We start from the raw sequence: 7,292 nt of genomic DNA on the forward strand, positions 1-7,292 counted from the left end.
CTTCCCCTCCTTTCTCAAACTTCCTCCTTCCCCTCCTTTCTCAAATTTCCTCTCTCCCCCTCCCCACCTTTCCCCTACTTCCTCCTTCCCCTCCTTGCCCCTTCCTCCTCCTTTCCCCTACTTCCTCCCTCCCCCTCCTTTTCCCTGCTTCCTCCCTCCCCTCCCCTACTTTCCCCTACGTCCTCCTTCCCCTTCCTCCTCCTTCCCCTCCTTTCCCCTGCTTCCTCCTTCCCCTCCTTTCCCCTGCTTCCTCCTTCCCCTCCTTTCCCCTTCCTCATCCTTCCCCTCCTTTCAACTACTTCCTCCCTCCCCTCCATTCTCCCCTCCCACTTCCTCCCTCCCCTCCCCTCCCCCTCTCCCTCCCTCTGGTCTGACTAGAATTAATTACTCTTCTCTCCTTTACCGAGGCTTTGTTCCACGCCGCGCACGCACGCACGCACACGCACTCACACACATGCACACGGGCATATCCCCTCACTCATTCTAGCTTGTACCGTACCCTTCTCTCTCTCTCTCTCTCTCTCTCTCTCTCTCTCTCTCTCTCTCTCCCTCTCTCATTTACATACATACATAAATGCATAGACAAGTGTTTACATTATCACACGTACACAAGCGTTATCATGTACGCAAACACGATCATAATGGTACGCACACACACACACACACACACACACACACACACACACACACACACACACACACACACACACACACACACACACACACACACACACACACACACACACACACACACACACACGTACCACCCACATACACCACACACACAAACACACTTGCACGCACCTCACACACACACACGTCGCACGCACACACGCACACTCATACAAATTACAAATTCATGTGTTGCTCCTTTTATATATACCTCTCTTTATTTTTTTATTATTTTTTTTTATCCTTCCCTTTTTCGTCATTCTCTCCTTGCAATTTTCTTTCTTGCATCTTAGTCTTTTTTCTTGGCTTTAATTCTCTCTCTCTCTCTCTCTCTCTCTCTCTCTCGTCTTTATTTTTTCTTTTTCTTTTGCTGTCTTTCATTCTCTATTACATGTTTTTATTTCCTTGTATCTCTCTTTTTCTGTTCATTATCTCATTTCCATCTCTTTCTCCTACTTCTGTTATTTTCTTTATTTTTCTTATTTTCTTACATTTTTCTTCCCTCTCATCCTCCTTAATTTATTGTCTTGTAGTTCATTCATCTTCATTTTTTTCCCAATTTGTATTTTTCTTCATCCATATTCCCTCGTTCTTCTGGTCTCTTTATTTATATTTCGTCTCATTCATCATCTAATCATCATCTGTTGGTCTCATTCTTTATTGTATTATTTTACGTCTCGTCTTCTTCCTTGTGTTTTTATCTACATCTGTTTTATAATTTTCTTTCCTCGTCTAGTTTCTGTCTTTATATTTTTTTTCCCTTCTCTCTGTTTCCTCAGGTTGGCCTCGCGTCTTCGTGCACGTCTTCATTTTATCATTTTTTTTCTTATCTCTTCATATCCGCCTCTTCCCAACCTTGAATTTTGTGTGGATTTTTTTTTCCCATCTCCTCCTCCTCCTCCTCCTCCTCCTCCCAGTCATCATTTTCTTCTTCCTTCAGGTTTTGTTTCATTTCCCCTTTTCCTTCAGCCATCCTCTTCCTTTGTCTCTAACATCTTCCTCCTCCCTCCCTCCACTTCTCCATCAGCTATCATCTCTCCTCCTCCTCCTCCTCCTCCTCCTCCTCCTGCCTCATTATTCTCTTCCACTCGTCTGTCTCTCGCTGTGTTTAGATGCGGATCATTATTTGCTGAGTCCTGCCTATCCTTTTATGCTGTAACTGTGTGAGAAAGAACGATGATGATGATGATGATGATGATGATGATGATGATGATGAGGAGGAGGAGGAGGAGGAGGAGGAGTATGTGCGGGAGAAGAAGGTGGAGGGAAATAGCGATGAGGACGTGATGATGATGGGGACGAGGAGGAGGAGGAGGAGAATAATGATGAGGACGTGACGACGATGATGATGATGATGATGGTGATGATGACGAGGAGGAGGGTAATGATGAGGACGTGATGATGATGATGATGTGTGTGTGTGTGTGTGTGTGTGTGTGTGTGTGTGTGTGTGTGTGTGTGTGTACCATTACGATTGTGTGTTTGCTTTTTTTTTTTTATGCGAGGAAGAAGGAACCAAAGGCCATGAGCCCGCAGTAACAGTTCCCTCCAAGAGACAAACAAAATACAATAGAGAGCCAAATTCAAGATCCGATCATTTTGAGATGCCTGGACACACTGCGTTTGAAAGACTGGAGATCATAGGCAGCAGGAAATACAGACAGAGGGAGACAGTTCCAGAGCTGACCTGTTGCATAAATGAAAGACTGGGAGTAACGGTTAACTCATGCATTAGAGAGTTGGACAGAAAAGGGATGAGAGTTTGCTGCCAGACGGGTGCTACGCACCCGTCGTAGAGGTGGAGGAATGCAAGCAGACAGTTCAGAGGAGCAGTGACCATTAAAGTAGCGATAGAAAAGAGATAAAGATGCAACAGTGCGGCGAAGAGACAGAGGTTGAAGGGAGTCAGTAAGAGGAGGAGAGTTAATGAGACGAAAAGCCTTTGACTCCACCCTATTGAGAAGAGCTGTATGTGGGGAGCCTCCCCACACATGAGAGTTGTACTCCACACAGGGGCGGATAAAACCCCTGTATAGAGTCAACAATTGTGCAGGGGTAAAGAAAGAGCAGAGTCGGCTTAGCACACCCAATCTCTTGGAAGCAGATTTTACAAGAGATGTAATATGATCTTTCCAAGATAAGTCCCGAGTAAATGAAACCCCAGGCATGTTCAAGGATGATGCAGGATTAAGGTGAATATTATTAAACATTAGTGGGTATACCTGTGGAAGATTTTGTCGGGTTGATAGGTGTAAGAACTGAGTCTTAGATGCATTAAAGACAACCATATTATTTTTACCCCAGTCAGAGATACGAGCCAAGTCAGACATTTCATGATAACGCTTGTGTACGTGTGATAATGTAGGTGCTTGTGTATGCATTTATGCATCTATGTATCTGAGAGAGAGAGAGAGAGAGAGAGAGAGAGAGAGAGAGAGAAATTTCGTCACTTAAACAGCGCAGCATTCACACCATTTCGACTTCATTATTTTATTTTATGCTTCTCGATTTTGGCATTTTTATTCCTGATTTTGAAATATCCAGGTGCGTAGTTTGTTTTTTTAATTAGTTTTTGTAAGATAAAAATAAGGGCAGGTGTTTATTTTATTTATTTATTTATTTTTTTACTAATTAGAAGTGTATATTGGGTGATTTTTTTTTTTATGCTGTACTCTTTTTTTCTCCTTGAATTTTGACATGATTATTTATAGTATACTCCTAGATAGATAAACTGATAGATAGGTAGGTAACTTGGTAGGTAGATAGTTAGGTGTGTAGGTAGTTAGATAGATAAATAGATAGACTGGTAGATAGGTAAGTTGGTAGGTCGATAGATATATAGGTAGGTAGATAGATAGATAAATAGATGTAGATGTATTCCCACTTAATTTCCAAAAGTTCAGTGTCCCTTTTTGAGAGATGCAGTATTTTTAAATAACCTGTTTTGTTTTTCTTGTTTTTTTGTTTTTTCTTGTTTGTTTTCTGTTTTTCTGTTTTTTCCCTTGTTTTTTTTTCTCCTGGGTGTGTCCTGTTTACCCTCCCGTCTAATTATAGGAGCCTTCCATCACGCCTTTTTTGCCTTCTTGTGTCTGTTTTTCTTTTCATAATTTTGCTTCGGGTCGTCGTGCACCTCTTAACGTGTGTGTGTGTGTGTGTGTGTGTGTGTGTGTGGTGAAGATGCCGATGGTGGTGATTGTGATGATGATGATGATGAGGAGGAGGAGGAGAAAGAGGAAAATGATAACAGTAATAATTATAACGAGTATAATGATGATGATAATGACGCTAATGATGATGGTAGTGATTTAACCCTTTCAGCCCGACTTGGACCCGACCGACACTGTTTTATCTTCCCATTAAACACAATTTCCACATGAGACGAAACTTTCCAGCAATACACAATCGCCGAGGTTGTAATTTTGAAGGAGTCACCGTTATAATTAGGTGGGTAGAAAATGGGAGTAATGCAGCTATTGTTATTACCCTGTTATTATTATTATTATTTTTATTATTATGGTTGTTATTATTATTATTATTTTTGTTATTTTTATTATCATTATTATTATATTATTATTATTAGAGAGAGAAAGAGAGAGAGAGAGAGAAGAAGAAGAAGAAGAAAAAAAATAATGAGTGCGCCGCCCGGGAATCGAACCCGGGTCGCAAGAATGGGAATCTTGAATGATACCACTACACCAGCGGCGCGATGGGAAGTACTAGGGAGGCTGTGACTGATGAGAGAGAGAGATAGAGAGAGAGAGAGAATCATAACTTAGACATAATAAGTTAGAGAGAGAGAATCATAACAGACTAAATAAGGTAGAGAGAGTCATTACTTAGACAAATAAGTTAGAGAGAGAGAGAGAGAGAGAACAAAAAGACTAAATAAAAAAAAGAAAAAAAATAAGCTAACTTTATGAGAAACCCGAGCAAGGAAACGTATTAGACAGGGAAGTAGGATGAGAGACTGACTAGGAGAGTGTGTAGGTGAGGTGGAAGTGGGGAGTCGGGAAGGTGGATATCGAGGATGAGATGGAGGGATGGGGTAGAGAGGTATATGAAAGTTGGGGAGAGGGCAGCGTGATGGCGAAGATGGTGGGTAGGTAGGCTGGTAAGTAGGGTAGGTGGTAGGTAGAACTGTAAGTAGTCTGGTAGGTAGAATGGTGTGTTGGTAGGGTGGTAGGTAGGATGGTTAGGGTAGGCCCCGGGCAGTTTACAGACGGACATCTCTCTCTCTCTCTCTCTCTCTCTCTCTCGGGGGGGGAGGGTAAATGAGAAGGAAGGAGGGAGGGAGGAGGAAATTGGAATGAGGGTAAGGGAAGGAAGGAGGAGAGGCGAGAAGGAAGAAGGGAAGGAGGGGGGTGGAGGAAGAAGGAAGAAACAAGGAAGGAAAGAAATGAAAAATAAAGAGTATGGATTTTAGAAAGGAAGAAAGTGGAGAAGAGGAAGAGAGAATGACGAGAGAGTACTGAAAAGGAATGAAAGGGTAGAGGAAGGAAGGAGGAGACGAGAGAGTAGGAGGAGTGAAAGACAAGATGGAACAAAGGAGGAATGAAAGACAAAATGGAGGGAAGGAAGAAGGAAGAAAGGAGGAAAGACAGGAGAAGATGTTAGGAATAAAGAAAGAATGATGAAAGAGAAGAGGGCAGGAAGAAGCAGTGGAAAGAGGAAAGAAAGACAGATGAGGGAAGGAAGAAGCTGAGGGAAGAATGAAGGACGACGGAAAGAGGGAAGGAAGAAAGGAGGAAGGAAATAGGGAAGGAAGGTCTGATTAGAGGAAGGGACCCATGAACCGAGCGCCCTAAGATTACATTCAGTGTAATTCTGTACTTCCGCACCTCATTACGGTGCTCATATGTACTACAGGGGGGAGGGGGGAGGGGATATGTGCTGGGGGTCTGGGGAGGGTTGTATTGGTCAGGAGCCCGAATTCTCATCTGTTAAAGCTCCCTTACACCTTGTCCTAAGTGAATTATTAGTATTATTATTATTTTTTTAACACAATACTGTCCTGTCTGTGTTACATAAATCATTTCAGTATCGCCTTACTTTGCTTAAGTACTGTACAAAAGGGCATTTATAGCCATATCGAAAAACAAGTCGGGCATGGAAGTGTGTTAGGGGATATATACTCAGTTCAGAAAATTTGAGGCGGAAAGAAATGAAGTGTGTAAAAGTGAGAAAGTTTTTGATAAGAGAAAATGAATTGGGGGAAAAAAAATAGAGAAAAATTAAGGTGAGGGAAATAAGTATATGGAAAAAATGAAGTGGGCAAAAAATAGATATATGAAAAAATTGGATGTAGGGAAAATTAAAATACTGCGTGAAACCGAAATATTGAAAAAAAAAATGAAAAACGAAAATAAGAAAAATGTCGAATAAGAGAAATAAAAAAATGAAATCTATACGAAATATAATAAATAAAAAAAAGCGAAACATATATGGAAATAAATCAATGAAAAAAAGAAAAAGAAAAATTTAATAGTACGAAAAGACAGAAAAACCAGCAAATTGAAATAGTAAACAAAAATAAGTAAAAAATAAAAAGAAAAGAAATAGTACTGTGGATTACTGCCACGTCCATCTGCCCTTACACTCTTGGTCTGGAAGTTTCGTGACCCTGCGTGGGATTAGACCAGTTCGTAAAGCTGAAAGAGAAACACGAATACGGATGTGCTGTGTTGTGCTAGATGGGTGCTGTGGTGTGGTGTTGGGGTGTGGTGTGGTGTGGAGGTGGTGTGTGGTGTAGTGGTTGGTTGTGGTTGGGTTTGGGGTCGTGGTGTGTGGGTGTGGGGGGAGTTGATTCTGTATGTATGTGTGTGGGTGGGGTTGATCGTGTGTGTGTGTGTGTGTGTGTGTGTGTGTGTGTGTGTGTGTTTGTTGAGTGATGCGCTAGGGTGATATGTGGTTGTGTGAGTGTAGGAGATTTTTAACATACATACATACGTACATTATACATGCATACGTACATTAATGTATTTTAGAACGGTTTTTGGTGGTCCGTCCTATTATGTGGTGTGGTGGTGTTGACAGTGAGGTGTATGTGGTGTGGTGGTGTTGACAGTGAGGTGTATGTGGTGTGGTGGTGTTGACATTGGGGTGCATGTGGTGTGGTGGTGTTGACAGTGAGGTGTAAGTGGTGTGGTGGTGTTGACATTGGGGTGCATGTGGTGTGGTGGTGTTGACAGTGAGGTGTATGTGGTGTGGTGGTGTATGTGTAAGATGTGTGTGGGATGGTATAATTTCCTGTGTTTTTTTGGTGGTCAGTCATATAATGTGATGTGGTGTGGTATGATGTGGTGTGGTGTGGTAATATCAGTGAAAAGTTGTGTATGGCGTGGTGTGGTGTGGTAGGGACAGGGGAATTTTGTGTGTGGTGTGGTGTGGTAGGCAGGGAAAAATTGCGTATGGTGTGGTGTGGTGTGGTATGTATTCCTGCGGTTTTGTGGTGGTCAGTCTTCTAATGTGGTGGTGGTGGTGGTGTGGCGCGTGGTGAGGGGTGGGCAGGGTCAAAGGTCAGGTGCTGTGGGCGAGACTCGTCACGCGCCGCCAACCACTATACCCCCGCCCACCCTCACTACCTTGGGGGGGAGGGGAGAGGGGTGAGAGGAGAGCAGGGT

At 42.6% G+C, this 7,292-nt stretch overlaps 1 non-coding gene across 1 annotated transcript; it reads right to left on the bottom strand.

Moving 5' to 3' along the window:
* Positions 1–4,306: 4,306 nt before the first annotated feature.
* TRNAG-CCC (transfer RNA glycine (anticodon CCC)) lies at positions 4,307–4,377 on the bottom strand. Its single transcript has one exon. It is a non-coding gene; the product is annotated as a tRNA-Gly (tRNA).
* Between the last annotated feature and the right edge of the window lie 2,915 nt (positions 4,378–7,292).

Source organism: Coenobita brevimanus, chromosome 47 (assembly GCF_032717465.1).
Source record: "Coenobita brevimanus isolate Jiangsu-jjx chromosome 47, ASM3271746v2, whole genome shotgun sequence".
NCBI classification, from domain to species: Eukaryota; Metazoa; Arthropoda; class Malacostraca; order Decapoda; family Coenobitidae; genus Coenobita; species Coenobita brevimanus.